Source organism: Aquila chrysaetos, chromosome 18 (assembly GCF_900496995.4).
Source record: "Aquila chrysaetos chrysaetos chromosome 18, bAquChr1.4, whole genome shotgun sequence".
Lineage (NCBI taxonomy): Eukaryota > Metazoa > Chordata > Aves > Accipitriformes > Accipitridae > Aquila > Aquila chrysaetos.
In genome coordinates this window covers 14,693,386-14,707,672 of record NC_044021.1, presented here as the reverse complement: position 1 = coordinate 14,707,672, position 14,287 = coordinate 14,693,386, and the positions used below count along the sequence as shown (strand labels likewise).

The window sequence follows — 14,287 nt, the reverse complement described above, 5'->3', positions numbered from 1 at the left end:
CATATTTCAGCCTACCTCTGCCTTACATACTCTCAATCTTCATATCCACTCATCTGCCTAAATTCCCATCTCCTGCATGGAACTATCATGCTTTCAGAGTAGTGAAGTTGTCTTGTGAGAAACAGAAGCTCCCCTGCCTTCTATGCTGATGAAAGAGAGACATGAGAGAAACCCATCAGCTATATATATAGCTCCTTAACTTTTCGCCAAAGAGCTAATGTTCAGTTTTCCAGCAAGAAGCAAGATACATGTTAAAACTACAGTGAGATTCAAAGTGTCACAAGACTCACAGAATTCTTAAATAGGAAATTTAAAGTCATTCCTTTTTTAATTGAGAGACTTTAGGATTATCTCAAGAAAAACAGTTTAGTTTGTCCTCATTAAAAAAAACGGGCATTTAAAAAGGAACTTTTGCTCAGCATAGCCCTAAATCTTTAACTACTACAGGTTTTTTGATGAAATTCCAAATACAGGGTACACAGCTTTCAGGTTATCCACGAAGTGAAAGAAAAAATACAAGCCTAAAGATGCCTAAAAATCACCGATTTATATTGTAATCTGATCCACAGACACTTTTGCACTGCCCAAGTCCCCACGGGCTTCTGCACAACGTAGCCTGAATTCTGCCTTTGAGAATTAAACTGAAAATCTGGGAATCTGTAGTTCCCTTAAGGTCAAGGGAAAACCAGACCCATTAAGGGTTTGGTGCCTCAGAAATTTTGTTTTCTTTAAAAGCAAACCAAATAAAATTAGAAAGGAAACACAGGCTTTCACACCCATCACTGAGTGCAATCACAGTATTTTCTACTGAACTAATATGCTGACCATACTGTCTGCATATTAACAACTTCTGTTGTCAAATAAAGGCTACACAGACCAATTTCATTTTGAAGAAAAAGCACTAAATACTTCCAAAATAATATAAAAAGTACAAACAATTTACCCATAGGAGGGAGGGAAGGTGTTTGACTTTGTGTTGTTTAAAATACTAAATACGTAGCCTACCTTTCCCTATGCAAAGCGTGTAACACGCTAATCACGCAATTAGTCCTTATTTTTCAGGCACTTCTCTCATCACTCAGTTTCTAGGAAAACTGCTCCGGGTTCCTTTTTTTTTTTTTCCCCAGGAGATCACAAAAATTTCTTCCCTCCTGCCCTTCCCTCCTTTAACTTTTTGACATTGGGAGAACAATCCAACTGCTTTTGAACTGGAATTCTGACAGGATTTCTAGAAAATAATTTTCAGGTTAAGGTACAAAAATTTTAATCAGCTTTCTTTTTAAATTGATACTTTGCAAGCTCTAAACACATACCTTTGCTTTCATGTTCAGCACAAAAGATGAAATATCAATCTGACATGACTGCGCTATGCATGTGCTGTCTAATCACCCCTCATCGCACCTTTACAAACAAAATTTCCCCCATTACCAAGCACTGCATTTCTCCCCGGGGAAAAGTAATTTGAAAGACAATGTTGCACAGCACAGATTTACAGAACGTAGGTGGTCCAAGACAGAAGGTCAAAGTTAAGCTGAAGAGCTAACATCTGACTCCTGCTAAAAAAGATTAATTTAGCTGGTTTTGGATTTTGAACTTTCAGTGTACTTTTAAGTACAGCAGTAGATTCCACTCTTACTGAAAAACTCACATAGGAAATAATTTCACTGTAACATGTACAGTCTTCTGAGTATTATTTTCCAGTCCTTCACTGTAAAACGAAGTACTACTGACTTCTCCTGTGGAAGATTTTCTGTGCCTGTTTGCATAACTAAGTAGTGATGTACAGCCATTCAAAACACAAGCAGGTAGTGGCTGTCTGTGCTTCACAGGCTGTTTTGTCCTGAAATACAAAACTGTAACTGCAGATTATTTCATGGATACTTTCAATAGTTGTCAGAATCCATGTTTTTAAGAACACCTTTTATATTCAGTCTTCTGTCACTATCCTATTGAGATATTACTTTTTCCTTTTCTCTCCTTTAAGTGAAGTAGGAAAGCAGAAAAGCACAGAATAAACAGAAATAAAATAACTCAAACCTGATGTTTAGTTTCAAGCATAGTACTTAAGACTTACTGAATTTACAGCTGAACATATCAGTACATTGAAAGAAACTGATTAAGTATGGTTTAACGCAACATATCTAAAAGTTTTCATCACTAAAAGAGGTCAGTGGCCTCTGCCTTTCTAGTCAACTCACTTATTTTGCTTTAGTTAGCTTCACTGTGAGGAGTAGCATAATAAAGAAAGGACTGTATCAGTGGATACAGTTTCTTTTTAATAGGACCTTGGGAAAACAACTCGTAGGTTACATATTTTAACACCTTTATTGTCTGTTTTTGCCTCAAATGCTCTCAACAGCTAGCAGAAAAACTCTGCTCATATTCACAAGAAATCCTACAACTAAAAAAAAAAAAAAATCTGAATACCACAGATTCGAAAATACTTAGTGAATAGTACCTTTTATACTGAAGAGGAAAACAGTTTCTCCACACAACAATATCCACTGCTCAAAGGGCAAGGTGTTAAATATTTTACTTTAAAGGCTTATTTTTTAAATCTTTTTCAGTTCATGACTGATATTCAGCACTAATATCTGATAAAGCAATTACAGCATTAAAAAAACCCCACCCATCAAGTGGGCCATAAAAGGCCATAAAAACACAACTTTACATTTTGTTTAAAAAAAACCAGCACAAGTTTGATTAGTAACATGCTTTTAATTAAATAGTTTCATCTCTGACACATACTAAAAAAAGTTACATCTTCCATACAGAAAAACCCCTTACCATTACAGTTTAAATTAATGGTATTTTCACTGAGACAAGTCATACCAGTATAATGGAAATAATTGCATCCTGTTTTAAATGACAGTTAAGACAACAGAAATCCCATCTAAGTAAAAACATTGTTGTCCGAGTGTGGGCATAAATCACAAAAACTGTAAACTAAGCTATCCATGGGAAAGAAAGCAGCAGCAGGACATGCCTTTTGCTGCTTCTTGCTGGGTCAGTGCAAGCTGTGATAGATACTAAAGAAACAAGGAACCAAGAATTACAGAGCTTTTCTTCTTCAGGTGAGCAAAAGGTAAAGCAAGAAGACAGACCTGTTTTCCTAAGCCACAAGTCTGTTTATTTGCAGTTTACATTAAAAAAAAATAATCAAACAAATAGAAGTCCTTTAACTGTTTTGACAACTTTATCAAAAGCAAAAACAAAACAAAAGTTTACAGTAATGAAATGCACACAAATCACTAAAGGAGAAAAGAGACTAGTTGCTTACTTTAAGAATGATCAGAAAGCCTGGAAATTACAATTTTAAACTAAACTTTAAAGAATGAATATTTGTAGTTTAGATTTAATCTGGTGTTCTGTCAGAGCTAAAATGTCTTAATATTTCACTACTTTTCAATTCAAAGCTTTTGAGTGTATGGCTAGAAGCTGTTAATCCATGACGAGCGAGCAAATTGCAGGACATAGAGGGGGCGGGCTGGAGAAAAAGAGAGAAGGAAAAGCTGACAGCATAGAAGGAATGCTATTTTGGAAACCGGTAAAACTGGAGAGAATGGGAAACTCCCTTTTGGAAATAGGACCATCCCCAATTTTGGACATCTACTCCCCTTGGCAAGAGATCTTTTTCAGGTTCCTAATTAAGATACAGAAGAGGCAAGGAGGAAAGACGTTTGGTCACCCAGCTCATGGACCCTTCTGGACTGCAAGGCAGTCCAAGTGACGGAGAAATGCAGAACTGGGTAGGAAGTTAAAAAAAAAATAAATAATTAAGTCACAGAGGAAGTGTAACACTTCCAGTTAGATATCAATGAAAGCAATCATCTCTCAACCAGTATATGTTAGTTTGATTTGTTCCACATTCCTTACTACAGCACATTCTTACTGTACTTGCCTAAGTACACAGTCATTTTGGGGAGTTATTTCTGAAACTTTACAGTACCACTGAATGCAAAGTTTAAAAAAAAAAAAAAAAAATCAGACCTACATGTAACCAGCTCTTCCGAGGTCAGACCTCGCCTCTCCCCTGATTATTTCCTCTACTCCCCCGCCCAGCACACCCACAGACAACGCTTCATCGAGCCGAGCGATTTAAGACAGCGCTAGACCAGCCTCCTTTCATCGTACAACCAAGCAGGCCCAGGAGCTCTCGCCAGTCCCCCACCAGCAACGGGGAACAAAGGCGAGAGCCACCGAACTGCTGCCCTGCCCGCTGGCTTGCAGGGCCAACCCCCCCCCCCCGCTGAAAAGGGCTCCCTCAGAAGTCCACCCACGGCCGGCACACCGCGCTGCCCGCCCCCCGCGCAGCCTCTCACAGCCACCGTCACCCAGCAAACGCCCACCCCCACGCAGGACCACCGTGTGTCGTGTGTCCCACCCCGCCGGGGGGTCACAGGTGACGGGGACACCCCCCACCCGCCCGCCCAGCCGGCGCTGTCCCGTCTCCCGCCGGGGGGCTGGGGGAGGAAGGAAAGCGAGCTGCTGCAGCCGGGATGTCGCCACCTCCTTCCCTCGCCGGGCGGCTCGGCGGGGACCGGGGCCCAGCCGCCGTCCTCCCCCAGAGCCCTGGCCTCGGGGAGACGGGGGGGGGGGGGGGGGGGGTCGGGCGGCGACCCGTCCCGGCGGCGGCAGGCCGGTACCGGCGCACCCCCGCGGCGGGGCCAGCAGGTGCCCCCGGGAGGCTGAGGAGGGGCCGCGGCGGCAGGAGACCAGCGACACCCCCCCCGCCCGTTAACAACAGTTCCGTCTCCGCTCCCCTCCCCGCCCCCCCGGGGCAGGGGCGGCGCCTGGGACGCCCCAACACCCTCCCCGGGGAGCGGGGGAGGAAGAAGCGGGGGGGGAGAACGGCCTCCGCCCCGGGGAGGGGGGGAAGGAGCCGGAGCTGCCCCGCTGAGAGCCGGCTCCGCAGAGCCCGGCGGAGGAAGAGCGGGGCGGGAGGCCCCGGACTGTCACTCACCGGCCGCCGCCGCCGTTCGTATCCGGCACCTGGGGCAACTCCGCTCCCAGCAGCGCCTCCGCGTCCGGCGGGCACAGGCACCTCCAGCCGCCGCCCGAGAAAATCGATGGAGCGCGGAGCGATCGAGGGGGAGAGGGGGGGTGAAGAGCCGCGCTCCCGAGCCCCGCCCCTTTATAGGCGCCACCCCCCGCGCGCGCTCGCGCTCCGTTGAGCGGGTGGTGATGCGGAGGCCGCGGGGGCTGGTCCCCTCGCGGGAGAGGAGCAAGGGGAAAAATCAAATCGTGGTAACAATGGCGGCAACAACAATGATAAATGATAATAAACCCGTCCCCCAGCGCTCTATCAAGGTCCCTGCAGGCAGAAACTTATCCGGCGGCGGTGTGGGGGCCCTGCTGCGGTGGAGTGAGGGGAAGGCCCGGGGGTGCTCCGTGCCGTGGTGTGAGGGGAGTGAGGGGAAGGCCCGGGGGTGCTCCGTGCCGTGGTGTGAGGGGAAGGCCCGGGGGTGCTCCGTGCCGTGGTGTGAGGGGAAGGCCCGGGGGTGCTCCGTGCCGTGGTGTGAGGGGAGTGAGGGGAAGGCCCGGGGGTGCTCCGTGCCGTGGTGTGAGGGGAGGCCCTGGGGGTGTTCGTGGCGGTGGGTGGAAGAAGGAAGGACGGCGGAGAAAGGCCCAGGCGCGAGCAGGCGGAGGGGAGAAGCCGTGAGACAAAAAAACACAGAAGGATGAAGCCGTTGCTCTGTTTTGCCAAACCAGAGCTAAAACAGGACGTTAGTGGGAAAACAAATTACCTTTCCTAAAACCTCAAAGAACTTAAGCACCATCAAAAGCTTTATGGCCAAGAAACATAATTTTTCTCACTTTTTTCCAGAGGTTAAAGCTGCCCAAGTTAAATTATTAGGCTGTAATATCTTGTCACATGAATAAACAGCACTTTTTTGACTCTTTCCTCTGGGATCTGTAAAACATTACACAGCATCTCTCTGGGGAAAAATCAGAGCGTCCGGTACCTATCTTCTCTAATTACCTCCGAACTTGTTACTAGTGACTGCAGTTTTCTGCTAATATCCAACGCAAAAAGAGAGCTCTCCAGTTCTCCAGGTAAAGTAAAGTTGGCATCACATTAGAAAAAAAGTGTAACTATTTGCCACCCATTTCAAAATACGTTTTTCCTCCATGATAGCTTGTTTGCATTTTCTCATTAAAAGCCTGTCATCGGATGTGCCAAATAAAACCACTACTTTGAAAGGTTTGGTTGATATAGAAGGCCCCACCTGGCACACTCCATACCCGGGTCCCAGCCCTGCCCGATGCCCTCTGGCATGGATACCTGCGCCCAAAAAGCCCATTGACTTTAATGGGGGCCCATAAAGGGAGCAGTCTACCCAGAAGATTTTGTAATAAACAACCATGAATTTAGGTTTAGTTCAAGTGGCAAACTTCAATGCCAGACTGAAATTGTGTTGCGGAGTTGGCTGCATCTTCACCTCTGTTGTAAATGCAAATATCCTAAAGAGGTGAATCATTAAGAAGAGGGAGCCTGAACTTGAGAAGAGACAACCCCCGCAATGTTAGCTGAAGTGAGAAAAAGCTGCAAGGCCTTTTGCTTTTGAAAATGTCACCTAGCCCCCCCCCTCCTTTTAGAGGTTTTAACCTACTGTTTCTAGACAGCAGCTCAGAAGTGTTTTTATCCAGATCTTGGTCCTGGGGAACTTGTCAGAACAGCACAACCAGGCTAAACTCTGCAATGACAGAAGCCTTATAAATGGTGTACGTAGGTTCATCACAGGCATCCACAAAGGCAAATCCTCCTACTGCCAAGAGCAGCACCCAGGACTCTTATGATCTGCAGGGGCCCTGGATAATATTGTCGATGAAGAACTTCCTGTGTGCTGCACTTTGTTGAATCTACTGTGGGTGGTTTTCCCAGCTGATGTGTGGTGACCATGTGGTAACCATCACCTACCCATTCAGTGACTCCAGAACAAAGCTGAAGGTGACTGGCTGTATATTTGACCCACAGGAGAAAAGAAACACCGCCCCACACATCTCTTTAGAACAAAAGGAGGAAAACTAGTGCTGTTAATATATATCTCTCTCTCTATCTCATATATATAGCTTAAAATGTATATACCGTAAAATATAGTATATATTTGCTGTGATATATTATGCTGCTAATATAAATATATTACTCCATGGAACTCCAGATGCCATTGAAGAGATTAATCTATGCTGTTAAAACTGAGGAAAGAAATGACAAGTTGTAATATAATGACCTGGTAAATAGTAAGTATTACACCTCATAGAGGTCACAAGAGTAATTGCTCATTCATGCCTTTTTCTAATCCATTTATGCAGATTTGACAATGATCTGTAAACATTACATCTCTCTACAAAGTTGGGTAAACAGATTTGAAAGCCAAGAGAGATTATTATGATCATCTTGTCTAACCCGAATATTGAAAGCTGTAGAATTTCTTTCAGCCGTTCCCACACCAAGAGCTTTCTGTAGTTGTTTCTTAGAAAGACATCTTCATTTTGTTTTAAAGGCTTGGAGAAATGGCGAATCCATCACTGCACTTTTGAAGATTTCTCAGTGGCTACGCTAACATGTACCATGCTACCCTAACATGTAAAAAATAACTGATAGAAATATAAATGTTGTTTGAAAAGGCAAATTCATCTAGCTGCAGCATCTGTCCACTGCAATCCTGCTTTTTGTTAACAGAAATACCTTCCTTTTGAAGATGTTTGAAAAATACAGCAGATTTACTCCTTCACCTTTTCTTGATAAACTGTATGGATTAACTTTGATTCTGCACTGTATAATTGCCTTTCCAGAACCGTTCTCTTTTCTGAACGCCTTCAAGCTTACAGCTATCACCTTACTTTTTTGACATGTGGATGTCCAAACCAGACCTCCCCCTACTTCTGTTTGAATTTGTGAGGTGAATATTATAACCAGGGAAATCTAAGGAACAGAAAAAAGCTAAGAAGCAAAAGGTTGAAAATGACCTTAAGAAATCACCCTTTCTTGTCCTTTCCTTTGCCCCAAGACAGGATCAACTACTCCTTTGTTATAACATAACTGTTTTTTCAATCTTGTTCTTAAAGACTTCCCAGTATGGTGCTTTTGCCATCTCCTCAGGCAATCTTTCCCAGTGTTTCCCTACCCTTATCACTAAAGGTCTTTTTTCTAACATATACTCTGAATATATCCCCTACTGCAATTTCAGTCCATTAGTGAAAGGTCTGTCTTTGCTGGGCCCAGAGAACTCTTTGCTTCCTCCCTGCAGCAGTCTTTCACATATTTAAAGGCTCTGTCCCCTGTATGTTCTTCTTCTCATTAATCCAAACAGTCCCATTAGTATCCTGATATTTAATGTTTCCTAGACTGGTAATCAAGCTTGATCTCCACTGCACTCTTCCCCAGTCACTCTGTCATTCTGGAAGTGCAGTGCCCCAAGCCAAGCATGCTCCAGGTGAAAAACATTTTTGAAAAAGGAAAAACTAAAATTGAAGTCATACCATGGGTTAGCAGACCAAAATAATTGCTTTGCCTATTTTGCAGGCAGTTTTCCTGTTCCTACCCACCCCCCGCCCGTCGTATGGCATTGGCCTTTTTACAACAGCGTAACAGCGGTGACTCGTGTTTAGCCTGTGATTCACTCTACAGTTTTTCTATGCAACTGTAATCCTGTTTACTTTTCCCCTTCCTGTATCCGGGGAACCGATGATGCTATGTCTAATAGACTACACTTGCATCTATCGAATACTATCTTCTGTGTTTTTGTTAAAAAAAAAAATCTCCAGTTTGACAAAATCCCTCTGAATTCTAATTCTGTTCTCTAACACACTTTTAGCTGCTCTGTTCTTCATGTCCTCTCCAAATGTAACAACCTTAGTCTCTGTTCTGTTCTTCAGATGTTTTATAAGTAGTATCAGATACAGAACAGACCCTTGAGGAACATCTTTCAATACATCTCTCCATTTTGATAGTAGCCCCATTTTGCTAAATGTTCCTCAGCCCTGCTTTTTCTGACCCCGTGGGATTTTAAACCTGCACCACATTGTCTTTGCTTATTCTTAAGAAATGTTGCCAAAAGCTTTACTGAAATGAAGATACATGACTTTTTAATACTTCTCTCCTTTGTATAACACCTATTACCTTCTTATAAAAGGAAATCAGATTGGTTTAACAGGATTTGTTCTTGACAAATCCACGTTTGTTGTTACTTGTCTGTCTGTCTGTCTTCTAATGCTTACAGATGGTTTGCTTGATAATTTCCACAAACTGAAGCTATCTGATCTATAACTCACCAGCTCCTAATTTTTCTTATGTGTACTTAACTTTAAGAGGGCTGCTTCCATGACCATGAGAGGTGTCTTCTGAACCGGAGATAAGTAACCTGCCAAAGTCATGGCAGTAGAACCAGCAGCAGAGCCAAGAAGCCCGACGCATCCTTGCCCGCTCTAACAAATCTATACTGCCTGCACAACCTTTCTTCACCTCATTGGTTCCACTTCCTTTTATTTTCTTGATCCATTGATGGAACATTCCTGCAGATGCTGGAGGAGCTGCCATAGATTTTATGAAAAATTCATACAGATATTTCAATTTCCAAGCAGATTTCCTGTGTTGTATTATGCTCCCAAGACCAGCTGCTTTCTGCTTCCCCCTAAATTGAAAATCACCTGGATCTGTGTTGTCAAACCAACGTCCAGGAAGTGATCTACTTAAATCTTACACTTCTATTTCTTTTTTAAATAAATAGATACAGAAATAAGTTCTTTGACCTTGGCAGCATTTGACCATTATCCAGGAGTTTAAGCCAGAAACCTTCATTATGAAGTGAAATGTATTTATCTTAGCTGAAAGGCGAGAGAGAAAGAAACAACTTACGGATCAGTGTTTTCTCCCAGATGATTTCTGGTATGCTTCAAGAGAAACAACATATAAATTAATGCACACAATATTTTGAGTTTTCTCCCAGAACACGTACAGTCACTTTTTCCACATCAAACAAAAAATATAGTCTTTTGCACTTTAAACTATTTCCAACAGTACACAAAATTCTCTCACTGTTTTAGTTTCTTGGCTAACACCACCCTAATTCTTCCCTTTCAAGGCCTATCCAAGGAATCTGTGCACTACTGACCCAGAGGCATTGTTTCTCTAAACAGCACCAACAAAACAAATTATTAAATTACTTTGTGCAGCTAAAAATACTGAATGCTGTATACCACAGCTCTGTCAAGGGTGTCACTACTAAGTTGCATCAGTTTAAATACTTCTTGGAACCAACATTCATCTACTGCCTGTATTTTAAAACAATAGATGGGGGGGAAGTTGAAACCTAAACCAACTTAAAATTTTGCCACATTTCTTTCTCAAAGGAAAAAAAGAAACCACTTCAAAGACCATTTGACAGTTTTTGTCCCTCAAATTCCAGGTGAAATTCTGTCCCTCTTTTCCACAAGACCAAACTCTGGCACAACTGCTCTCATTTCCATGCTTTGGGGAATAAGCAGGGAAAAGCTGTTCATTAGATATTTTTTCACAGACCTCTGAAATCGTGTTGGGTGAGGGCAGAGATCAGATCTCCTGTTCTGAATTGAACTGTACCTGTTGGACTGTTCATCGCTGCCTGCACACCCCAGCTCCCCTCCACTGGAAACAAGCATACCTCTGCTCCGGTAGCAGCCAGCACTTCCCAATGCATCCTAGTGGAAATCAGCTGGAGTAACAAAGAACTATTATTTAATTATCAGTCGGGCTCATTTTGATGGAACCAAGTTGTTTCCCTCACTTGCCCCATTCAGTAGCTCTGTTGACATGTGTCTGTAGACAGAAGACGTGACAAGCAGCCCAAGGTCAGCTGGGTTTTGCCACTACCAGTGTTTGCTTGCCAGAGTGCCTATCAGCTTGTAATTTCATGTGTATGTGCAATTTCTTGCAGGAACATGACTTTATTTTACATGCATTTCAGGGACAGATCCATTTTGCCATTACTCCTGTTCAATATGTAGTACAATGGGGACTGTTTTTTGACAATTGATACATAACAATAAATAATGAGGTTTGATAACACAATAAGTGTATCACATGCACACACACTTGCAAAACCACATTTATTTGAAAGGAAATGATACAGGGGGTTTTGTGTTTAATATTACAAATAAAGATTCCATCTATTTCTAAACCCCTTATTGACTGTATTTTTTTTCTTCCTACGTTTCCCTGTTTGAGTCTCTCTTCTTTCTTCTCTTCTTCCTTTCATCCTCCTGATCTCTAATTCTCCTATGGTGAAAAAGGAAGGGAAAATTACAAAATAGGGCTGGGAAAAAGGGAACGAGAATGGCAAAAAGTGGCTAGTTAAACTATGCAATCTGGGCCAAGTATAATTGTTCTTTCAAAAATTAACTTTTTAGATAATTTACATTCAAGTTAGTATCACAACTGTATGCTATTAGCAAGAGGTTGCATTTTACATCAATTAGATATAATTATGAAGTCCCTTTTAGAGACAAAAATTATGTTAGTATATCTGACAAGCAATTAACATTAAAATGTGGATTTTGATCTATGCCCTAAATGTACGATCAAAGGTACCAGATCAGACAGCTTAATCTGAAACCCATTAAATATATGACAATATTTTATTTTAATGAACTACAGTTCTAGTCTTTAATGTTTCTTATTGACTTTTATTCTTAGACGCAGAAGTACACTTACATGAGAGAGGTGTTTGGCCTTGAGTTCAGATCTACAGCAATTTCCACTGAAATTTCTGAAAAGAATGTTGGTCAGTGTTTTAAAACATAGGGGCCTAAATTTAGACTCTTAAATCTGTATTTAGCCCTGCAATGTGCTGAGTGCTCTGGCTGTGATCCAAGAAAGCACTTACGCATTCCCATTAACTTTAAAGCACATTCAGGTCTATTATTCACTTTACCAAAAGAACTGAACTCAAATACTTAAAATTAAGCATGCACATTAAGTAGCCTGTTGGACTCAGCCTTATACAACCCCCAGTCCTGTTCTGCCCACAGCTAAGACCCCGACTCACTCTATTCGCATGACTTGCCCTATTGCGGTAGTGGGCCTGGTCATAGCAGCAAAATTACTCAAGCACATTACAGATTTCAGGGCTGTTTTTTCAAAAGGACCAAGTGCCCATCAGACACACTTTCAGAACCTACTTTGAGACACACATTTTAAAATATACGCTATGGTCAATATCTGAATACAGTTATAATGAATATTCTGTCCTGTTTCTACATCATCATCACCATCAGTATTATTATTATAGTTTTGCACATCCAAATCCAACCTGTGGGCAATATTCGCCGACTTCTGAAGGCCTGATAAAAATCCCACAGCAGTGGTTAGGAGTCAGTTTTCCACACCTGGGAGGGACAGGAGGATAAATGGGAGACACTGTAGCAAAGAGCATTCAGGTGAGGCATTAGGAAGAACTGTAACAGTAGGGACAATGAAATACTGGTATAGGTTGTTTATGAAATGAACTGAACTTCCTTCACTGAAAGCCTTTAAGAACTGGCTAGATGAAGCACCTACAGGAACGATGCTATTCCTGGTGCTACAGTCAGTCCTTAAGAGGCAGGATGTACTAGGCAAGTTCATAAGGTGCCTTATAGTCCTGTGCAACTATTAGTATCAGTATCAGGCTTGTATTTGGCTCTTGCTACATACTGGCTAACCTTCTATGCTGACACCCTTGCATTTGCCCACTTAGACCTGTGTCATGATTCAGTTATGAGGAAGCAGCAGGATTAGACAACTTTTTGGCTTGTGCAAGTATTTCTAGTAACAGAAAAAAGATGGCATGAGAAAACTGGCTAGAATGATTTCCATTTCCCTCTTCCATTTCCCAAAGCTATCAGCTGCAGTTAAAGACAACATCAGTCATGATCTAACAGAAATCCTGATGTTTTCTTTAAAGGAGTATTTGCAGAAAAAATAAAAAATCAAAATTAGAGGAGTTAGTACATTGATGGTCATTTGCGAATGTGATAGTTGCTAGTTATTGTTCAGGATTCTAAGAGATCCAACCTGCAGCTAAAGTATCTGCTCTCTCCTCCAGAGCATAACCACCAAAACCCAACACCCCTTCGTGCTGACTTCACCAGCAGGAAAGGAAAAAGCCTGGAGGAAAGATCTTCTAAAGCAGATTACGCTCTGGTGATTATACACCAAGAATTTCCTCTATGGGCAGCAAACTCACTTTTAAAAGTGCCCCTTGTGCCCACCACACAGTCCCTCCCATTCCTTGCTGTGCCAAGTGCCAAGCTGGCACTGCAGCTGCATTGTCGACAAGGGGCAGAAGCCCTCGGTGGGGAGAGACAGGGCCAGGGGAGCACCATCTTCTTCCATTTTAACCCATTTTTCCTAATTGATTACTGCTCATATTTACAAGGCAAAATTAACCAGCCATAAATACAAAGGGAAGTGTTCATTCAATCACTTGTGTTACACTTCAGGGAATTTGTAACATCCAGCTGAACCAGAATTCACTGTTAATTGTAACAAGGCACAATATGTACGTGCAAGATACACTTTGATCGATTACTATGCTACCCTTAGCTTGGGGCACTTTTTAACTGCCAAAATCAACCTTCTCTCTGGAAAATGCATAGTGAGGGAGTTTGGAAATAGGATTTGGAGCAGGCTGGAGAGGTCCACTCCAAATCTGGACTTCACCAGTGGGGAGATCTAGTCTTTTCAAAGAAGGAAATGGGGGAATGCTAGGGCTGACATTTTGATCTGAGACTGTCTCTGGTAAAAAAAACAAAAACCACAAACCCAGCAAAACCCCACAACAAACCAAAAAAACCCCACATCTGCTTATTTTGTTATTTTACTCGTTTACAAGAAAATATTTGGTGCATGACTCAAAAGTCTCCAAATTTCAGAGTTACAGGTAATACCTCAAATTGGCATCCTGAAAAATCAGAATTAGGAGCAGACAATTCCTTTTTTAAAATTTCTTTTACTTTCCACCTCCATTTTTGTCTCCATTCTAAAACATCTATAAATTCAAATAGTTGGGTAATCCTTAAGGGGTGTGCCTGTAGGTAAAAACAGACTCTATCTTCAGTTCAGTCTTCCTCCATATAATTTCTGAGATACAAATCAGCATTTTAATGGCATATTTATTTTTAAACATTTCCTTATGCCTGCATTTCGGGAAACAAAACATGATTCCCAAAAGACTTCAATAGCGTATTAGGAAAACACAATACTACTATTTGTTAATGTTGACCTGGCTGCACCAACCTTTAATTTTTGCACACACAAAAAAATTGC

At 42.2% G+C, this 14,287-nt stretch overlaps 1 protein-coding gene across 1 annotated transcript in view; it reads right to left on the bottom strand.

The window, feature by feature from the left end:
* Positions 1-5,077, bottom strand: part of EXOC2 (exocyst complex component 2) — a 137,590-nt gene extending 132,513 nt beyond the window's left edge. The window contains exon 1 of the mRNA XM_030041908.2: positions 4,964-5,077. The gene's annotated coding sequence lies outside the window, so the exon portion shown is untranslated. The remainder of the gene's footprint in view (positions 1-4,963) is intronic.
* Positions 5,078-14,287: the final 9,210 nt, after the last annotated feature.